Raw genomic sequence first — 22,799 nt, 5'->3', positions numbered from 1 at the left:
GTATGACTTCAAAATAAACTGGACAAATGTTTGTGCGCATCAGCCTGGCCAGGGAGAAGGTATTAAAAAAACAAAAAAAAACAAAAATGGCCTCTTAACGTTACATAAATTCTCTTCTCCTCTGTCCTCTCTCTCATCCTGTCCTTTCTCCCCTCTCCTCTGTCCTCTCTCCCCTCTCCTCTCTGTCCTCTCTCTCCCCTCTCCCCTCTATCCTCCGGCCGGTAAGGGGAAGGATCCGTGAAGACCGTAACCCAATGAATATTTCCTACCACCTGTATACTCCAAATGGTCGGCAGTACTCGGCGAGCTATCTAGATGTGATAGTTTCTGGTCGTATCTCCATTATTTCCCACGCTGTTAATGATGGTTACAATCGAAAGATGGTCCTGGGTTCACGTGGCGACGTTTTGATCGTGGACGCCGGAGATGAGTTTGGTGGACGCTACGGGCGCGCATGCGCTTCGCGGCCTCGACACTCCCAAAATTGCTCATTTTTTATACGAAATTTATAGTCTTATATAGGAGTATGGGCTCCTCAACTTCACCTGCTAGGGCTTGTTTTTTAAGTTGTGCATTTTCGCAAATGAGCCTAAATTCGAAATGAGGATCGCTAAAAACGTACTCCTACGAAAAATCGAAGTTCAAATTTCGCGCGTCTCAGTGACGATGTTAACCACAAACTGAAGCGGAACATGGTATTCATGGAGCAAGTCTACCTCGTTCCAGGGCAACTGCATAAAAAGGCGGAACCTATTTTTTCTCCCACTTGTTAAGGAGACGGGTAAGTCTCTTTCAATATTCACATGTAAATGGATTAGTGTCGTGAGTCAATTCCAACAGTATGAAAAAAGTGATCGCCTAGCAGTTTTGGAGAAAATTTAGGAGTATTTGCTTGCCTGCAAAAAAAAAAACAAAAACTAAAAAAAAAAAAAAAATATATATATATATATATATATATATATCTATATATATATATATATATATATATATATATATATATATATATATATATTATAATATAACCTCCTAGGGCCCCTATCCATTGCTTGGCACAGTATGTGGTTACCAATAATACAGAAGTTGGATATTGCATATATTATATACACCCAGGGCCCTAACATGGTGGAGGAGCATATGCCCTGGGGCGGCAATTTAGTCTGGACATGCCGCCTACTACAAGGCTTACAAAATAATTGTAGTAAAACGAGGTCAAAGGAGCCCTGAATATTTGACCGTAATATACTAATTTTGCATTAGAATCAACTGAATATGAAACATTTTTTTCCCTTACCCATTCTGCAATAGGGACATTAAATAAAAGAATTAAATTTTCATTATTTTGCAAGCCAATAGGTGAAACAGGCTGTAAGGGATGGTGATGGGGAAGGGGGGGGGAATCACAGAACTTTGCCCAGGGGTGGCACTTAGGCATGTAAGGGTTCTGCATACACCAAAGGCTCCCTCCCCCCCTTACATGGGAGGTAGCCAGAAAACGAAGTTATAGAAATCACTCCCACCCATTCCAACCCCTACATACTCCACTCCCCCTCTACCCTCTTCCCTCCCTCTTATTTTGGCACCTCCTGGATGACGGGTCATCCCTGCAGTTTGTCCACTGCCCTGGGTCAGAAGCGGTGTCGCAAGACGCAGCACATCCACAGCAAGGCCGCTTCATTAAATCGGCAAACCCCTCATCCCCTCATGCAAAAAATACTGGAAGAAATCCCTTTGGGCCTGCATCAATTTATTTCTCAAATCCCTCGCCCCCATCCCCCACCACACTCCCCTTCATGCATCAGAGCATCATCCACACACAACCATTCTCCATTCACCCCTATCTAATGTCCTCTCCTGTCTTCAACATAACCCTTTCTCAATGCCCCTTTTACCCCATCCATCCATCTCATCCTAAGTCAGCCCCTTATCACTCCTTCAACTTCTGCCTTCCACACCTTTTACTAGTCTTTCCTTCACTCGTGCTTTTCATGTTTCCAAACCATCCCAATACTCTATCATCAACCCTATCTCTCAACTCCCTTTCCACCCCTGTTCTCCTCGCCTCGTTTCTCTATCTAGCTTAGTAACCCCCATCATACTTCTCAGGCATTTCATCTCGTATTCAAGCTCCTCTTCCTCTTATGTTCCAAGTTTGTACCATACAGTGCTGTTGGCATAGTCATTGTAAACAACTCTTAGCATCCATTCCCAAATGTCTATTTCTTGTTACACTTTTTAATCCCCCCAAGGCATTTACTCACTTTTTTCAATCTACATTATGCCTCCACTTCTCACTTTCCTGCCACATTCGCACTGAAGCATCTAAAACTATCCATTTCCACCAGTCTTTCTCGGTACTCTCTCCCAGTCTGCTGCCACTCCCCTTGTACATATCACCTTACTTTTATCCACTTTTTCTTGCACTTCTTTCACACACCTTCCCAAACTGTCACTAACTTCCTCAATACCTCCTCTGATCTTGGTACAAGCAGTCGTTGGCAAACAACTGGTTTATCTCCCACTTTTCTCAATTTTCTTTAACCATCTCCATTCCCTGACCCACGACCCTTGCATTCACCTCTCGCACCACCCCATCCATGTCATAAATTGGACAGCCAGGGCAACATAACACATCCCTGATGAAGTCCCACCTTTACCTCAAACCACCCTCAATTTCTAATCCCAACACAAGCTCTACTATTGTAAAAACTCTTGACTGCTCTTAACAGCTTTCCTCCTATCCCATAAATCTGCAATACCTCCTACAGTGCCTTCCTGTCTACCCTATCATAAGCCTTTTCCAAATCCATAAGCCCATAAAACATCCTTACCTTTTCCTACAGCTTTCTCACATCTTACCACAAATCTGATCTACACAACCACCTACCTGTCCTAAACCCACACTGTTCCTCACCAGTTACTCCCTATGTTCCTCTCCTAATCCTCTCAATCAAGACCCTCCCATAAGCCATCCCAACTACTTAAAAAGCTGATCCCTCTGAAAGTATTTATCACACTTGTCACCTTTAACCTTGTAAAGTGGAACTATACAGGCACAATTCCAGTCCTCCGGCACACTACCCTGTCCAAAACATTAAATAACCTCGCCAGCCAATCCATCACTGTGCCTCCTTTTTTCAGACATTCTGCATGGCATCAATCCAACCCAGGTGCCTTACCTGCTCTCATCTTAACTGCCTTCACTTTGTCTTCCCTTATTTCTCCTCCATTTCCCTCGCTCATCATGGTCATTTTCTTGGCTCTTCCCACTACAACTACCTTTCCCTATCTATCCTCCTTCACATTTAGCAGCCCCCTAAAATACTCTGCCCACCTTCCTCTCACTGCCTCTCTTCCATTATAATCTCTGCATCTACACCTTGTACATTTTCTCTACATAATTTGCCTTTCCCCAATTTCATTCTAAAACAATTTTTATTACTTATTTTATCATTCTTACCCCATTTCACATCGGCCTCCTTTATCTTGTTTTACTTTTTACTTTGTACCTCTCGTACGATTCCCTTGTCCTAATTTATTACTGTAGTCATACTTTTATGGTGAGCTATGGGTTTCACATCCTGGAAAAGTAGTGTGCCAGGCTTTGCACATTTGCCAAAGTGATCCCTGACTTAGGGTTTGCCCGGGAATCTTTATCATAGAAATTACATAGGACTAAGAATGACTGGTCATTGATTGCAAGAATTGTATGAAGATTCCTAGCTTGCATTGCATGGATTAGATTTAACAGTTGCATGATGCTCTTTGTAAGTAAATGTAAGTAACCACAATTGCATTTATTGCAGGTAAGGAGAGTGCCTCGATCTTCTGAACGAGTGGAGGTTACCAGTGTGCATTTACAGAAGATTGAGAGGAGGCTGTAGTTCATAGGTAAAGTGCATTTACAGTTATGACCACCTTGAATTGGTCTATGCTATGTAAAGTTTTGACTTTTGTGGTGCATTTATTATGCATTTATAAATGAAAGGTATTATTATTTCTGGAAATTTCTCGCAAAAATGCGAACCCTAAAGGTACATCAGTTAATGTAGACAAATGTTTGGATCTACATTAGCTGGAGGTGGAGAAAAACTGTGGGTTCTTCCCTTTATTCTATTGCCTCAGTCACTGGTGCTTTCCACCAAAGCCAGTGATGGTGTGTGGCAGTGTTTTCAGGGATGGAATGGGTGGGAATGATTTTATGCCTTTCCTTTTTGGCTACCTCCATAGTAAGGGGGAAAAAGCCTTGGTATACGTATGTATGTACATTATGGAACAGCATGGTCAATACTTATTTTAGCTCTATACATCTCTACACAAAGTAGTTGTTGTTGTTGTTGTCGTTCCCTAGACTGTCTGTCCGAGCAGTCCCGTCTCCCCAAGGAATGCCATAGACGAAACTGGGTTTTCCCACAAATCCTTTATAGAGTGTATGTTGTGTTGTTTGCGTGCATGATTGTGTATAATGCAGTCTTCCATTATGTGTTGTATGGTATGGGGTGAAGTGTTACATCCTGGGCAGCTGTTCACAATGCGGTCATCCAGCCTCTTCTGGTAGCTTAGAAGTGCTGGGTGGTGACCGCACCGTAGTCTGGCCAAGTGGACTCTGTCCTTTCGTGGGAGAGAGGATTCAGAAGGGTGGATATCAGGGGGTCTGGCATGCAGCAGTGTGTTGTCTTTCAGTAGTGAATTGCATTAACTGTTATATGGCAATATTGTATAGTTGAATCTGCCAGTTTGAGAAGCAAGTGTCTTTTCGGTTGGACTCGCAGGTCAAGGCAATTTGGCAGGTCACATAACAGTAGGTTCTGTTGAAGGCTTGCCACTACTACCATGATTTGATGTAAAGTAGCTAATGCATGAGTGTATGCATGCACAAAAGTATATATCTCTCTTGCAACAAGATAAATAAACATGGATTTGAGCAGTTTCATCATAGAAAAATACTGTAAAATTTACTTAATCATAAGAACATGGAGAAGTAGATGTATTCATTCACCTGGGCAAGATGCAATCTTGTGAAAGGGTGGTTCACCTGCAAAGGTTGTGATAGGGGAGAGGAGTAGAGGGAAGTTGTGTTGGTAAAGTCTTTCTATAGTAGGGGAACCAACTGATGATGGAACGTTTTATGTTAAGGCCATGAGGAACTCTTGATATCTGCATCACTCATAAGATCATACAACTTGAGTGCTTTGATTTTATTATTACTCCTGTCCAATGATATGAAAAGGTCTAGTGAAATTAGGGTAGAGCTTTGAGGTGGGGGTTTGGTAGTGTGTAAACAACGTCTCAAAGTTCTAAAGTACAATTTCTCACTAAATGGTTGTGCAGATGCACCATATCCTTGGTGAGAGTGAATATTTTGGATTTTTTTTAAGACTTTAAATTTGCTACTTTGACCTTGACATAATCCTTGAAATTGTAGATGGAAGTTAATTCTGAAACAAGGTCGTGTAGTCTTTTTGTCAGAGCCAAAGAGGACAAATTGAGGTGACTCAGATTTACCTAGTTGTATTATACGGGAAGGGAGCTATGCTTGTGGTGACCCGTCTTTGTATCTCTTGGCATAGTTTTTTCTTAATCTTGTAGTGTTTGCACACTGTCTAATTTGTTCCAAGTACCTATCACTATGTGGGAAGATTTTTTTTTTTTTCTCTCTTCTTCTTCTTCTTAAGATCTCTTCTGTAATTATCTTTTAGTTTCTATTTCTCTTGTTTCTCCATTGACCCATTCAATAGATTATTCTTATCTAAGATTTCCATTCCCTTCATAATTCTATAGGTAGTAAGTCTCCTCTTTCCCTTTGTTCCAGAGTTGGTAATTCTAATTTGGACAGTCATTGTTCATATGTCATTTTCGAAAGAGTTGTGCCAGATGTATACACCACTATTAACTAGTACAAAGATATAGTCAAAATAACAAAGAATTTACAGTATTTATTCATAGTAACACCCCAATTGATCCTGAAGTAAATTTTTACTCAAAGTTAACAAAAGATTGCGATTACTACTGTGATACACAATTTGACAGTTTCATGATATTAACTGTTTTGTCCTAGAAAAAGTTTATTTGACTTACCAAAGAGGGTAGTGGGCAAGGGATTGGAGATGGTTAAAGAAAATGGAGAAAAGTGGGAGGTGAGCCAGCTGTTGTTTGCGGACGACACTGCGCTTGTGGCAGGATTGGAGGAGGTATTGAGGAAGTTGGTTGGTGGCAGAGTTTGGGAGAGTATGTGATAGAAGAAAGCTAAAGATGAATGTGGGTAAGAGTAAGGTGATGAGATGTACAAGGGGTGAAAGTGGCAGTATTGGAAGTGAGCATTAAGGGAGAGCGACTGGAGGAAGTGGATAGTTTTAGATACTTGGGTGCAAATGTGGCAGGAAAAGGTGGAGTGAAAGTGGAGGTAGAATGTAGATTGAGAGAAGCGAGTAAATGCCTTGGTGGATTAAAGAGTGTAATGAGGAATAGACATTTGGGAATGGATGCTAAGAGGAGACTGTATGAAGGAGTGATTGTGCCAACAGCACTGTATGGGGCAGAAACATGGAACATAAGAGAAGAAGAGAGAAGGAGTTTGAATGTGTTTGAGATGAGGTGTCTGAGAAGTATGATGGGGGTTACTAGGCTAGATAGAGTGAGAAATGAGGAGGTGAGGAGGAGAACAGGGGTGGAAAAGGAGCTGGGAGATAGGGTTGATGAAAGAATACTAGGATGGTTTGGACACATGGAAAGAATGAGTGAAGAAAGACTAGTAAAAGAGGTGTGGAAGGCAGATGTGGAGGGAGTGAACTTGAGGGGACGTCCTAGGATGAGGTGGATGGATGGGGTGAAGGGGGCTTTGGGGAAGAGGGAAATGTCTGTTGAGGAAGGACGGGAGAGGACAGAAGACAGGGGTAAATGGAGAATGGTTGTATATGGATGATGTTGTGATTGCATGAGGTGGAATGGGCGGGTGGATGGGGGGTGAGGTAGTATATGTGAGCAAAATTTGACGCAGCCAGAAGGGATTTCTCCCCGTCCTCTCATTTTATGCAATGGGGGGACGGAGAGGGGGGGTCGCCGATCTAATGAAGCGGCCTTGCTGTGGATGTGCTGTGTCTTGCGACACTGGTTCTGACCCAGGGCAGTGGACAAGGTGCAGGGATGACCCGTCATTCAGGAGGTGCTAAGATAAGAGGGAGGGTGGAGGGATGTGGAGTTTATTCAGGGATGGAATGGGTGGGAATGATTTTATGCCTTTTTCTTTTTGGTTACCCCCCTTGTAAGGGGAAAAAAGCCTTGGTATATGTATGTATGTACCAAAGAGGGTCTATCATTAGTATTGGGGTTCTCTAAATGTCAATTCCGTGAGGGAATGCATCCCTTTGCATTATGCCCATTGAATAATTAAAAGTGGCTTTAAAAGGTCAGCATTAACTTCTAAAAGACAGCTTTAAAGATCAAGGAAGTATGATGTAAAAGTTTGCTGTAAGAAGAAAACTTTAAGACTTCAACTATTTGCTAAACTCGTTCTGGATAGTACTTCCTCTGGAATTGTTTGAGAAGCTTTACTTTCAGTGGCCTGTATTGTTTTTCTTAAGAGTACCTGTCTATCCTATAGGTCTCTCGATTTTCCTATCCAAGCCATGTCCTTCCGCTTGTAATTCTTTCAGAATTTCCTTGGTGATGTTTCTCCTTTTCCCTTGGATACCTAGGTACACCAGTGCATCTTTTTTTATCAACTGTGTCCCTAACTAATGTGGTGCAATGCATATGCACATACTAATCTTGTGGGTGAGAGTCGGTAGATGTAGGTAGAAAGGACACTGCATTGTTCTAGAAGTTCTCCAACAATAACTTCTCCCGCAGTTTAGAAAACTGGTAATAGTCGAATTGGTCAGTAGTTGTTATAGCTAGATTTGTTGCCTGATTTAGATACTGGAACTACTTTTGCTGAGTTCATAGCATCTGAGAATAATCCTTGCTCAAATGACTAGTTGCCTATTGCTAAAAAATGGTTTTTTATGTTTGGCATGATTTGCTGTATGAGGCTCATTGATTCCTAGATAATGAAGCGATTTCTTGCTTTGCATTGGTTTAATGGTATTCATAAGCTTGTTGTCGGTGACTGGTTTTAAAAATGTTACTGATTCGTTGTTTCATAAGTCTCAAGTTTGGTTAGTTTTTGTTTGCTTTGCAAGTTTAGGTCCTATGTGGGAGAGGAAATCCAATTAATCCGCTTTATCTTTTTTTGTTTTGCCTTTTTTAATAAGGTCTTTGTATTCATTGTGATTTCTACTTTTTGGCTTAGCTAAGTTATCACTTCCCATCTTTTTTATATTACCTTAATTATTTTCAGAGTATCTAGGTGGTTTTTCTTGCAATTGTGTAGGATTGTTTGTTTTTGTACATTTTGATTTCGTCAGTCGTGGACTTGCTTTTAATTAATTTCTTGTAGAGTTGGTTTTTCTTTCGACATGCATTCTTAAGGCTGTTAGTAATTTTTTTATTTATTTATTTTTTTTATTATTATTTTTTTTTCCTCCACTTCTCTCTCGGTGTATGATTGATTGGCATTTTCTGACTTGTAAATCAGATTACAGTTTTCTTCATTCAAGCACTTGATTTTGCAATACTTTTGTCATCCAGGAGGTGCTCAGATGAGAGGGAGGGTGGGAGGGGTGTGGAGTGTATTTAGGGATGAAATGGGTGGGAGTGTTTTTATGCCTTTCCCTTTTTGGCTACCTCCCTTGAAAGGGGGAAAAAGCCTTGGTATATGTATGTATGTATGTATTATAATTTCTGTTTTTGATTTGCGATGGGTTTCTATTGGGTTAATTGTGAATACAGGCAGGTGATCACTTATCACTTAATAAAACACCACTATAATTCTCAGAACTTATAATGTTGGTGAAAATGTTATCTATTAGTGTCTCGCTGGTTTTTGTTATTCGGGATTCGGGTTGGTTTATTTATAAAAGGAAACAAACCTAATAAAAAAAATCATATTGGTAAAGTGCCTGGTTTGTTCGTGTGTTTTAATACTTAAGTAAATCAATGTTAAAGTTACCACATGAATATATAGGTTCTTATTTTTTAGGGGGGATTAAGATTTCTTCGAGCATATTAGTAAACTCGTTAATATTAGAACAAGTATTTCTGTAAATACTTATGGAGTTTCTTTTTGTTTGACTGTTAATCTCAACGGATATGCAATCAAATAAGTTTTCATATGAATTAGAGGATTGAAGTAATAATTTGCACGACAGGGTGTTTTTGACATAGAGACTCCACCGCCTTTGTGGAGCTGACGATTAACGCTGTATGAAGTATAATCTGGTAAGAAATTAACTAGACACCTGGGGTCAATCCATGTCTCGCTTATCATACATACATATACCAAGGCTTTTTCCCCCTTCCAAGGGAGGTAGCCAAAAAGGGAAAGGCATAAAAACACTCCCACCCATTTCATCCCTAAATACACTCCACACCCCTCCCACCCTCCCTCTCATCTGAGCACCTCCTGGATGACGGGTCATCCCTGCACCCTGCCCACAGCCCTGGGTCAGAAGCAGTGTCGGAAGACACAGTACATCACTGTCAAAATTTTTATTGAGTAACTTGACACAAGACACAGTACATCACTGTCAAAATTTTTATTGAGTAACTTGAGAACAATCAATTTTCTGGTAATTGGCATTTAGGCTCCTGGCATTAAAGTGAATCAAAGTGAAACCATTAATCTCATGAAACTGTCAAATTGTGTATCACAGTAGTAATTGCAGTCTTTTGTTAGCTTTGAGTAAAAATTTAGTTTCAGGATCAATTGGGGTGTTACTTTGATTAAATATTGTAAATTCTTTGTTATTTTGTCTTTGTACTTATTAATAGCGGTGTATACATCTGTGTTTTTTTGCATTGAGGAATACAATATTTCAATTTCTGTGTTGGACGATGCATGAAAGGGAAACATTTTTGAACAATCTGAGCAGAACCAGTTTTTGAATTTATTATGGTTATTTCTGACAGTGCTGGAACATTTGCACACACAAAGTGAAGTAAATGATGACAGGTTGAACATTTGAGGTGACTCTTTGGGACAAAGTTTTCGCAGGAAGAACAGGTATTTGTTTTTAGTTTTGTGTTGGTAGAAGTGATCATGGTTATGGTAAGACTTGAAGAATTAGCAGATCAAGAAGATAATCATGAAAAACCAGTTACAATCTAAAAGTCGGATAACTGATCAAGGTTACTCACTGCTTTATTAAATCGTGGACACCGGATAACTTGGTGGACGCTACGGGCGCGCATGCGCCTCGCGGCCTCGACACTTCCAAAATTGGCCAAATTTTTTATACTAAATTTATAGTCTTGTATAGTAGTATGGTCTCCTCAACTTCACCTGCTAGGGCTTGTTTTTTAAGTTGTGCATTTTTGCAAACGAGCCTAAATTCGAAATGAGGATTGCTAAAAACGTGCACTTACGAAAAATCGAAGTTCAAATTTCGCTCGTCTCAGTGACAATGTTTACCACAAAACAAAGCCAAACATGGTATTCATCGAGCAAGCAAACCTCGTTCCAGGGCAACTGTATAAAAAGGCGGAAACTGTTTTCTCCCACCTGTTAAGGAGACTGGTAGGTCTTTCAATATTCACATGTTAATGAAAAGACTTCTGATTAATATCGTGATTCAATTCCAACAGTATGAATAAAGTAATCGCTTAGCAGTGACGGAGAAAATTTAGGAGTATTTGCTCGCCTGCAATTATATATATATATATATGTATATATATAAATATATGTATATGTATATATATAATATACATATATATATATACATATATATATATATAATATATATATGTATATATATTCGAGAAATTCGCTATTGGACAGCGACATCAATCAGATATAATATAACCTCCTAGGGCCCCTGTCCACTGCTCGGCACAGCATGTGGTTACCTATAGTCCAGAAGTTGGATATTGCATATATACACCCAGGGCCCTCGCATGTGGGGGGGGGGGCAATTTAGTCTGGACATCCTGCCAACAAGGCTGACAATTATGATAAAAAAAGGTCAAAGGAGCCCTGGATATTTGACCGTATTATACGAATTTTGCATTGGAATAAACAGTGATTTTTTTCCCTTATCCTTTCTGCAGTAGGGACACTTTAATACTTCCTCAATACCTCCTGATCTTGGTACAAGCAGTCGTTGGCAAACAACTGGTTTATCTCCCACTTTTCTCAATTTTCTTTAACCATCTCCAATCCCTGATCCACGACCCTTGCTCTCGCACTACCCCATCCATGTACAAATTGAACAGCCAGGGCAACATAACACATCCCTGATGAAGTCCCACCTTTACCTCAAACCACTCAATTTCTAATCCTAACACAAGCTCTACTATTGTAAAAACTCTGGACTGCTGTTTCCTGCTTTTTCCTGCTCTAGCTTTCCTCGTATCCCATATATCTGCAATACATCCCACAGTGCCTTCCTGTCTACCCTATCATAAGCCTTTTCCAAATCCATAAAAGCCCATAATACATCCTTACCTTTTCCTATAGCTTTCTCACATATCTTATCACAAAAATCTGATCTACGCAACCCCCTACCTGTCCTAAACACTTCCTAACCAGTTACTCTGTTACTCTACTAATCCTCTCGATCAAGACCCTCCCATAAGCCTTCTCAACTACTTAAAAAGCTGATCCCTCTGAAACTATTACTCACACTTTTCACCTTGTAAAGTGGAACTATACAGACACTCCTCCAGTCCTCCAGCACACTACCCTCTGCTAAACATTAACCTCATCAGCCAGTCCATCACTGTACTTCCTTTTTTCAGACATTCTGCATGGCATCAGTCCAACCCAGGTGCCTTACCTGCTCTCATCTTAACTGCCTTCACTTCATCTTTCCTTATTTCTCCATTTCCCTTGCTCATCATGGTCATTTTCTTGGCGCTTCCCACTACAACTACCTTTCCCTATCTATCCTCCTTCACATTTAGCAGCCCCCTAAAATACTCTGCCCACCTTCCTCTTGGTGCCTTCTCTTCCATTATCATCTCTACATCTACACCTTTTACATTTTCTCTACTTAATTTGCCTTTCTTCAGTTTCATTCCAAAACATTTTTTATTACTTAAAAGATTTTATCATACTCTTATCCCATTTCACATCAGCCTCCTTTATCTTGTTTTACTTTTTACTTTGTACCTCTCGTATGATTCCCTTGTACTAATTTATTACTGTAGTTATATTATGGGCGGGGGGTGGGTGGGTGGGTGGGGTAGTATGTGTGAGTAAATTTTGACGCAGCCCGAAGGGATTTCTCCCCGTCCTCTCCTTATATGCAAAGGGGGACGGAGAGGGGGGGGTCGCCGATTAAATGAAGCGGCCTTGCTGTGGATGTACTGTGTCTTGCGACACTGCTTCTGACCCAGGGCGGTGGGCAGGGTTCAGGGATGACCCGTCATCCAGGAGGTGCTCAGATGAGAGGAAGGGTGGGAGGGGTGTGGAGTGTATTTAGGGATGAAATGGGTGGGAGTGTTTTTATGCCTTTCCTTTTGTGGCTACCTCCCTTGGAAGGGGGAAAAAGCCTTGGTATATGTATGTATGTATGTATATTATTGTGGTGAGCTATGGGTTTCACATCCTGGAAAAGTAGTGTGCCAGGCTTTGCACATTTGCCAAAGTGATCCCTGACTTAGGGTTTGCCCGGGAATCTTTATCATAGAAATTACATAGGACTAGGAATGACTGGTCATTGATTGCAAGAATTGTATGAAAAGATTCCTAGCTTGCATTGCATGGATTAGATTTAACAGTTGCATGATGCTCTTTATAAGTAAATGTAAGTAACCACAATTGCATTTATTGCAGGTAAGGAGAGTGCCTCGATCTTCTGAACGAGTGGAGGTTACCAGTGTACATTTACAGAAGATTGAGAGGAGGCTGTAGTTCATAGGTAAAGTGCATTTACAGTTATGACCACCTTGAATTGGTTTATGCTATGTAAAGTTTTCACTTTTGTGGTGCATTTATTATGCATTTATAAATGAAAGGTATTATTTTTTCTGGAAATTTCTCCAAAAAATGCAAACCCTAAAGGTACATCAGTATTAACTGGTTACAATTGGAATTTAGTTAATGTAGACAAGTGTTTGGATCTACATTAGTTGGAGGTGGAGAAAAACTGTGGGTTCTTCTCTTTATTCTGTTGCCTCAGTCACTGGTGCTTTCCACCAAAGCTAGTGATGGTGTGTGGCAGTTGCCAACAGTATAATTACTTAACAGTTGTATACATATTAAGTTTCAAATTATTACATTATGGAACAGCATGGTCAATACTAATTTTAGCTCTATACATCTCTACACAAAGTAGTGAATTGCATTAACTGTTACCGTATTTTCCGGCGTATAGTGCGCAACTTTTTTCCGTTGGAAGGGCATAAAAATGGGTGTGCTCGTTATCCGTTGGTGTGCATTATCTACGGCCTACGATAAAAATTCTGCGGCTGTGTGTGTAATTTTTTTCACAACAACGTGAAGATGTTGGCCGTCACTGTATACCTGTATACCTGTGTATACGTTATATACGTGGTCGTGGCCACCGCGAGCCACCAGTGTATACCAGTGTAGGAACACCGCTGGGCACCAGTGTATACCAGTGTAGGAGCACCGCTGGGCACCAGTGTATACCGTTTTGGTAGGTTATATGGTTACGTGGGGAAGTCTTAATGTGGCGAGATAGACTCCAAAGCGGGAGTTTTCTTTGTTTATTTAAACAAGAGATTCAGGTTAAACTACAAATGCAATTGCCCCTTTGGGCTAAATACAATAAGTGCCAGGCTTTGACCTAGGGCACGATAGCTCTGACCTCCGGCCGGTAGGTTCGTGACCTACCCAGCCTCTGGCAGTAGGTTCTTCACCTACCCCAGCTCTGGCTACGTGACATGGGTGTTAAACATTTTATAGGAGTGTTAGTGGTTTCAAGCAAGGGTGTTAGTCTTGTTATTCATTGTATGGGGTCTGTTCTATGTAAGAGGGTCAGTCCTAGAATTGGTGGATATTGTTTGGTATATTATATATATATATACTAGTTTATGCTTAACCCCTTCCATACGGTGCCGCACACACGTAGGCGTCATGGGGAGCGAGTGTATTCGCGAGGCTGCCATATCGGCGTCTTGATTATATTTATTGTAGTCGCCCCTCCATAATGACATTCTTTCTAATTCTTTTGTAATCGCATTTTCTATGGTTATCAAAATTCACGGGTGAAGAGAGAACGATCGATGTAAGCGGTGACTATATTTTATGATGCGAGTATTATTACGACACGTCGTACGGCTGGCATTGGTTGCTGCCACCGAGATCTAAGTCCATGACGCCTACGTGTGCGGCACCGTATGGAAGGGGTTAATACACTAGGGCAGTTATAATAAAAGGATTTATGATAGGTTAGTCTGGTGACACTAGGCATCTATATCTTGTTTGTCTTCAAATGTGCTGCGTTAGGTGTGCATGTCGTGGGAAACGCAAGGTAAGCAAGAGGAAGTCTCGCTCTGTTGAAAGCATGTGGATCACGTGCGTGGTGGGTGATGGTTAGTAAGTGGTAATGGATACATTGCCTCCCTGACCTTTTTGAGGTACGTCCTCGTACCTTGGGTTAAGGTCGTGACAGTGGGGATGGCATACATAATTGAATACAATATAGATATGATAATTTGTAAGTTTGCTAGTGGGTGATATTGATCAACAAAATATGTTTGAATGAGTAAAAAGGGGGATTTTTACGTATATTATCATATCTTTTTGTGTGTTCAGTAAACTATGTACAAAAAAATTTACACTAGTATATTCTCTTTTCAATGAGAACAATTTTCACTGTTCACCATACACTTGTTTCTCTGTTCAATGAGAATTTTTTATAATCTCTTTTCTATGAGATATTATTTGGAATGTACTATTTCACTACAGTCATAGCTTACTGAAGACATGACATCCTAATTGTTAGTGTTTGTTTTTGATTATTATTGTTAGTTTGTGTAGAGCTAAAATTCATATTATTATATATAACATTTTATAGACATATAAACTTATACAAGTTTGTTATTTATGAGAATGGTTATTGGTTAAAATTTACATGGGCTGTTATTCTTATGGGCTTATATATTTATATTTATTTAAGGCAGTTAATTTATTTTATTTTATTTTATTTTATTTTGTATGGTATGGAATGCTTATTCATCCTGTTTGAGTGGGTTGGGTTTTGAGTGTATTATTCCGGGGCTTCACGGTCGGAAAGAAGTAGAGAAGTACTTGTATAGATATTGAAAAGGGTTTTTAAAAGTAAATGATCGTGAGGACCTATCCTATCGAATCGCATGACGTCCTGCGTCCGAAGGGGGAATAATTAATGTAAATTCATATTTTAAGAGTTAGTTATTGTCATCTTGGGATTTGTCTTGTGCAATGGTTTATCGTAATTTACTATGTTTCGGGTGACTGCCTGGAAGATTTCTTCGCGGTGACATTTTGATATTCTAATTCTACGTTAAAATTGAAAAATTATTTGTAAGTTAAAATTACATAGTGGATGTTTTGATTATTAGGTTTTGTCTATCGTGGTCTTTGAATTTCTATAATTGTAACTAATAGATAGTTCTACGTGAGCTAATTTACATTTTAAAAAATTGTAATTAAAATGATTATTACATTTCTGTGATACGTGTGTTATGCATATACATCTATGGGTGTATGATGTACAAGAATAAAATAAAATAATAAATTTGGGGTACTTATCGCAGGTCTGCGCTGAATTCTGGAAGCACTGGTCTGCTCTGTTGGTGAATGTGACACTGTCGTGGGTTAAGTTGTTGACGTCCAGCTGACGCTGAACATCGCAGTGTCAGCAATTCTCGGTGACCCAAGGGTGGCGGTGGGTGGAGGGTGGGTAAGCGAGAATGCTGACCCGATGCGAAGAGCAGGTATGTTAGGCGGGTCCGGGCCTAACTGCTGTGAAGCTGTGGTCTGGGTGGAAGGGGTGGGGGTGGAGGCTGGTCTAGGCGGGTCTGGGCCTAACCGCTGCAAGCCTCTGGTCTGGCCGGTCATAGCGAAGCTTCTGGTCTGGGTGGACATGGAGGGGGGGGGGGTGGAGGTGGTTTCTCGTCCGGCTTCTGAATTATATAAAAAAAGGGGGGAATTAGTGGGAGTCTATGGTTTATACTCACGGAGATTGGTGACGGTAGTTTTGGGTGGCGGACGAGATTGTCTCTCGGATGTGTCTCGTCGGCCTGGGTTTTCGTCTTGACTGAAGTCGTGATGTCGTGTTGATCTAGGAGTTGGTGCGCTGGATCTCTACAGGTGATTAGCTTGGGTTCACTGCTTGAAGGGATAGAGGGTGGGGGTTAGATATGCTTACCGAGGTGCTGAGCTTGCGGATTTCGCGTTGTTCTCGGGTGAATGGAAACCTGTGGTTTTGATTGAAGTTCTATCTCTTGGTTTGGAGTCTTGATGAGGTGCGGTGTAGAGTTGACCGGTTCTTCTATGTCGCTGTAGATATCTGTCTACAGAGACTATGGTAGCGTACTGCCACCAGGTGGTTCAAAATCGAATGGGTTCGATTTCACCACCGATTCTAAGATTGATGCAAGGCTGCGATCTTAGAATTCTGACTGTCGTCTCGAAGGGAGTGGTTTGTGGAGGTGTTGTGGGTAGACGTGTTGCTTGCTTGACGAAGTGATGAGCTAGCTTTCTGATGCGGTTGATGAGAAGTAGACGATGTCTGCTTCGTAGACGATCTCGGTCGTCTGAGCTGCAGGCGCGGCTGATCTGAATAGAATCAAGTGGCTTGAAGGAAGATATGAGAAGTCGAAGATAGACGGTTTCTTCTTCGTTGCTCCTTCTGAATGTTCTGAATGGTAGGCGTGGCTTGAATGACTGAAGAATGTATTCGGCCTTCTGTGGTAGGCATGTGTGAAACCAGTGTTTCTTGGTATAAGGTAGGCTTGTATCTTCGGAGGTTGGAATAGAGTACCGCTCGCCAGTTGGATTGGTTGTGTAACCTTGTGTAGTATGGCTGATGACGGCGCTTCTATTCAGGACGTGGGAGCACCGCTCGCCACCAGTGTATACCTGTATACCTGTGTATACGTTATATACGTGGTCATGGCCACCGCGAGCCACCAGTGTATACCAGTGTAGGAACACCACTGGGCACCAGTGTATACCAGTGTAGGAGCACCGCTGGGCACCAGTGTATACCATTTTGGTAGGTTATATGGTTACGTGGGGAAGTCTTAATGTGGCGAGATAGACTCCAAAGCGGGAGTTTTCTTTGTTTATTTAAACAAGAGATTCAGGTTAAACTACAAATGCAATTGCCCCTTTGGGCTAAATACAATAAGTGCCAGGCCTTGACCTAGGGCACGATAGCTCTGACCTCCGGCCGGTAGGTTCGTGACCTACCCAGCCTCTGGCAGTAGGTTCTTCACCTACCCCAGCTCTGGCTACGTGACATGGGTGTTAAACATTTTATAGGAGTGTTAGTGGTTTCAAGCAAGGGTGTTAGTCTTGTTATTCATTGTATGGGGTCTGTTCTATGTAAGAGGGTCAGTCCTAGAATTGGTGGATATTGTTTGGTATATTATATATATATACTAGTTTATGCTTAATACACTAGGGCAGTTATAATAAAAGGATTTATGATAGGTTAGTCTGGTGACACTAGGCATCTATATCTTGTTTGTCTTCAAATGTGCTGCGTTAGGTGTGCATGTCGTGGGAAACGCAAGATAAGCAAGAGGAAGTCTCGCTCTGTTGCAAGCATGTGGATCACGTGCGTGGTGGGTGATGGTTAGTAAGTGGTAATGGATACAGTCACAAAGTCGGGACGGCACACTTCTCCGTGACGTTACATGAGAAAAAGAACACCACCCATGGTGACATGAAAGAATACGCCAGCATGGGCTACCGTATATAAATATTTGGTATAGGTAGGTATCTGTCGAATCTTATTTTTCATGTTTAAATAGGCCTAAACACCATGAAACATGATCAATATTCATGATATTTGCCCATGTTCACAGCATCCTAGTTTGAATTTTTATGTTGGCTTTGTTGCTTCACTTTAGGTATGGTACAAATTCCGTTGCGGCCGTTCATAAACTCGTGTCAAACACCTGACTACAACACCCTCTTTCGGGAGTTGTATTAACTAAACGTCACCTCGATGAAAGACTGTCCTATTTCACCACTGTCATTGCAGGTTCAAAGCTAAAACGAAACAGTCTGTAGTTTGTTTCAGTATTAAATAAAAAATGGTAAAGACGAATTATTTCCTCAAGATATAAAATGAAAATTTTCTGTAAAAATCCCGAAATTTTTCTGTATATTTTACTTTCTATAAACTTTTTTTAGATCATATTTCCTACAAACTATTTAAGCTACAAAGTAATAAGGGACCAACACACAACATGAGTCATATACCGGTACATGTAGTTCCGACTTTTTCTTAGTTGTGTCCTGATTGATGCCTAAACTGACACTTAAGTTAGTGACAAATCAACAGATTTCCCAGCGGTGGCTCTAGCCAATGAAAAATACTTCTCCATGTAACCTCGTTCACATGATATAAATACTGAGGTAAAACTGCGTTATAGACAAATGCGATCGGGCATGAGCGTTATACGTCGGTGCTCGCTATCTGTATACTGAGATAACGAAGTGCATGGGTGCGCATTTTAAGCCGGAAAATACAGTATATGGCAATATTGTATGGTTGAATCTGCCAGTTTGAGATGCAAGTGTCTTGGCAGTTGGACTCGCAGGTCAAGGCAATTTGGCAGGTCACATAACAGTAGGTTCTGTTGAAGGCTTGCAACTACTACCAGGATCTGATGTAAAGTAGCTAATGCATGAGTGTATGCAAGCACAAAAGTATATATCTTTCTTGCAACAAGATAAATAACATGGATTTGAGCAGTTTCATCATAGGAAAATACTGTAAAATTTACTTAATCATAAGAACATGGAGAAGTAGATGTATTCACTCACCTTGGCAAGATGCAATCTTGTGAAAGGGTGGTTCGCCTGCAAAGGTTGTGATATGGGAGAGGAGTAGAGGGAAGTTGTGTTGGTAAAGTCTTTCTATAGTAGGGGTAGTACCAACTGATGATGGTCCTGCATGGGCTCCTAATCTCAGTGAGACACACCACAACACCCTTCAAATCATACAAAACAAAGCCCTAAAAACAATTACAGGCTGCACAAATACAACACCTACAGACCATTTACACCATGAAACAAAAGTCCTCAAAGTCAAGGACCACCTCGACATGAGAGGCACACAAACACTTGCTGCAGCCACCACAAACACATCACACCCGCTACACTACATAGCAGAACACCCACACACACCAAGAAACATTAAAACTACACCCAAAGACATTTATTATGCACAGATACTCTCTTCTCTTCCTCCACAACCACCAAATACCAGCCTCCGAAAACATATTCATAATCATATCACTCACCGCTCCATTAACACACTGAAAGACAACACACTGCTGCATGCCAGACCCCCTGATATCCACCCTTCTGAATCCTCTCTCCCACGAAAGGACAGAGTCCACTTGGCCAGACTGCGATGCGGTCACCACCCAGCACTTCTAAGCTACCAGAAGAGGCTGGACGACCGTGTTGTGAACAGCTGCCCAGGATGTAACACTTCACCCCATACCATACAACACATAATGGAAGACTGCATTATACACAATCATGCACGCAAACAACACAACATACACTCTATAAAGGATTTGTGGGAAAACCCAGTTTCGGCTGTGGCCTTCCTTGGGGAGACGGGACTGCTCGGACAGACAGTCTAGGGAACGACAACAACAACAACAACTGATGATGGAACATTTTATGTTAAGGCCATGAGGAACTCTTGATATCTGCATCACTCATAAGATCATGCAACTTGAGTGCTTTGATTTTATTATTACTCCTGTCCAATGATATGAAAAGGTCCAGTGAAATTAGGGTAGAGCTTTGAGGTGGGGGTGTGGTAGTGTGTAAACAACGTCTCAAAGTTCTAGAGTACAATTTCTCACTAAATGGTTGTGCAGATGCACCATATCCTTGGTGAGAGTGATTTTTTTTTTTCTTTTTTTTTTGAAGACTTTAAATTTGCTACTTTGACCTTGACATAATCCTTGAAATTGTAGATGGAAGTTAATTCTGAAACAAGGTCGTGTAGTCTTTTTGTCAGAGCCAAAGAGGACAAATTGAGGTGACTCAGATTTACCTAGTTGTATTATACGGGAAGGGAGCTATGCTTCTGGTGACCCGTCTTTGTATCTCTTGGCATAGTTTTTTCTTAATCTTGTAGTGTTTGCACACTGTCTAATTTGTTCCAAGTACCTATCACTGTGTGGGAAGATTTTTTTTTCTTTCTTTTCTTTCTTTCTTAAGATCTCTTCTGTAATTATCTTTTAGTTTCCATTTCTCTTGTTTCTCCATTGACCCATTCAATAAATTATTCTTATCTAAGATTTCCATTCCCTTCATAATTCTATAGGTAGTAAGTCTCCTCTTTCCCTTTGTTCCAGAGTTGGTAATTCTAATTTGGACAGTCATTGTTCATATGTCATTTTGGAATGAGTTGGTGCCAGATGTATACACCACTATTAACTTGTACAAAGATATAGTCAAAATAACATAGAATTTACAGTATTTAATCACAGTAACACCCCAATTGATCCTGAAGTAAATTTTTACTCAAAGTTAACAAAAGATTGCGATTACTACTGTGATACACAATTTGACAGTTTCATGATATTAACTGTTTTGTCCAAGAAAAAGTTTATTTGACTTACCAAAGAGGGTCTATCATTAGTATTGGGGTTCTCTAAATGTCAATTCCGTGAGGGAATGCATCCCTTTGCATTATGCCCATTGAATAATTAAAAGTGGCCTTAAAAGGTCAGCATTAACTTCTTAAAGACAGCTTTAAAGATCAAGGAAGTATGATGTAAAAGTTTGCTGTAAGAAGAAAACTTTAAGACTTCAACTATTTGCTAAACTCGTTCTGGATAGTACTTCCTCTGGAATTGTTTGAGAAGCTTTACTTTCAGTGGCCCGTATTGTTTTTCTTTAGAGTATCTGTCCATCCTATAGGTCTCTCGATTTTCCCATCCAAGCCATGTCCTTCCGCTTGTAATTCTTTCAGAATTTCCTTAGCGATCTTTCTCCTTTTCCCTTGGATACCTAGGTACACCAATGCATCTTTTTTTATCCACTGTGTCCCTAACTAATGTGGTGGAATGCATATGCACATACTAGTCTTGTGGGTGAGAGTCGGTAGATGTAGGTAGAAAGGACACTGCATTGTTCTAGAAGTTCTCCAACAATAACTTCTCCTGCAGTTTAGAAAACTGGTAATAGTGGAATTGGTCAGTAGTTGTTATAGCTAGATTTGTTGCCTGATTTAGATACTGGAACTACTTTTGCTGATTTCATAGCATCTGAGAATAATCCTTGCTCAAATGACTAGTTGCATATTGCTAAAAAATGTTTTTTTATGTTTGGCATGATTTGCTGTACGAGGCTCATTGATTCCTAGATAATGAAGCGATTTCTTGCTTTGCATTGGTTTAATGGTATTCATAAGCTCGTTGTCGGTGACTGGTTTTAAAAATGTTACTGATTCGGAGGGAGTGAACATGAGGGGACGTCCTAGGATGAGGTGGATGGATGGGGTGAAGGGGGCTTTGGGGAAGAGGGGAATGTCTGTTGAGGAAGGAAGGGAGAGGACGGAAGACAGAGGTGAGTGGAGAATGGTTGTATATGGATGATGTTGTGACTGCATGAGGAGGAATGGGCGGGGGTGTGGGGGGTGGGGTAGTATGTGTGAGTAAATTTTGACGCAGCCCGAAGGGATTTCTCCCCGTCCTCTCCTTATATGCAAAGGGGGACGGAGAGGGGGGGTCGCCGATTAAATGAAACGGCCTTGCTGTGGATGTACTGTGTCTTGCGACACTGCTTCTGACCCAGGGCGGTGGGCGGGGTGCAGGGATGACCCGTCATCCAGGAGGTGCTCAGATGAGAGGAAGGGTGGGAGGGGTGTGGAGTGTATTTGGGGATGAAATGGGTGGGAGTGTTTTTATGCCTTTCCCTTTTTGGCTACCACCCTTGTAAGGGGGAAAAAGCCTTGGTATATGTATGTATGTATGTACTGATTCGTTGTTTCATAAGTCTCAAGTTTGATTAGTTTTTGTTTGCTTCGCAAGTTTAGGTCCTATGTGGGAGAGGAAATCCAATTAATTTGCTGTATCTTTTTTTGTTTTGCCTTTTTTAATAAGGTCTTAGTATTCATTGTGATTTCTACTTTTTGGCCTAGCTAAGTTATCACTTTCCATCTTTTTTATATTACCTTAATTATTTTCAGATTATCTTGGTGTTTTTTCTCGCAATTGTGTAGGATTGTTGTCTGTTTTTGTACATTTTTATTTCGTCAGTCGTGGACTTGCTTTTAATTAATTTCTTGTAGAGTTGGTTTTTCTTTCGACATGCATTCTTAAGGCTGTTAGTAAACTTTTTTTTATTTATTTATTTATTTATTTATTTTTCCTCCTCCTCCTCCTCCTCCTCCACTTCTCTCTCGGTGTATGATTGATTGGCATATTCTGACTTGTAAACCAGATTACAGTTTTCTTCATTCAAGCACTTGATTTTGCAATACTTTTGTCATCTATTTTACGCTTTATTATAATTTCTGGTTTTGATTTGCGATGGGTTTCTATTG

The 22,799-nt window shown here is 40.7% G+C and overlaps 1 long non-coding RNA gene across 1 annotated transcript in view; it reads left to right on the top strand.

The window, feature by feature from the left end:
• Nucleotides 1–3,730: 3,730 nt before the first annotated feature.
• The window catches only part of LOC143023566 (uncharacterized), an 82,071-nt gene continuing 63,002 nt past the window's right edge, over nt 3,731–22,799 (top strand). Inside the window, exons 1-2 of the long non-coding RNA XR_012966184.1 lie at nt 3,731–3,888; nt 12,872–12,956. This is a non-coding gene — a long non-coding RNA (uncharacterized LOC143023566). The remainder of the gene's footprint in view (nt 3,889–12,871; nt 12,957–22,799) is intronic.

Source organism: Oratosquilla oratoria, unplaced genomic scaffold, assembly GCF_046742065.1.
Source record: "Oratosquilla oratoria isolate Oo_2021 unplaced genomic scaffold, ASM4674206v1 SCAFFOLD51, whole genome shotgun sequence".
In the NCBI taxonomy this organism is placed as follows: Eukaryota; Metazoa; Arthropoda; class Malacostraca; order Stomatopoda; family Squillidae; genus Oratosquilla; species Oratosquilla oratoria.
This window is presented reverse-complemented; position numbering and strand designations above follow the sequence as displayed.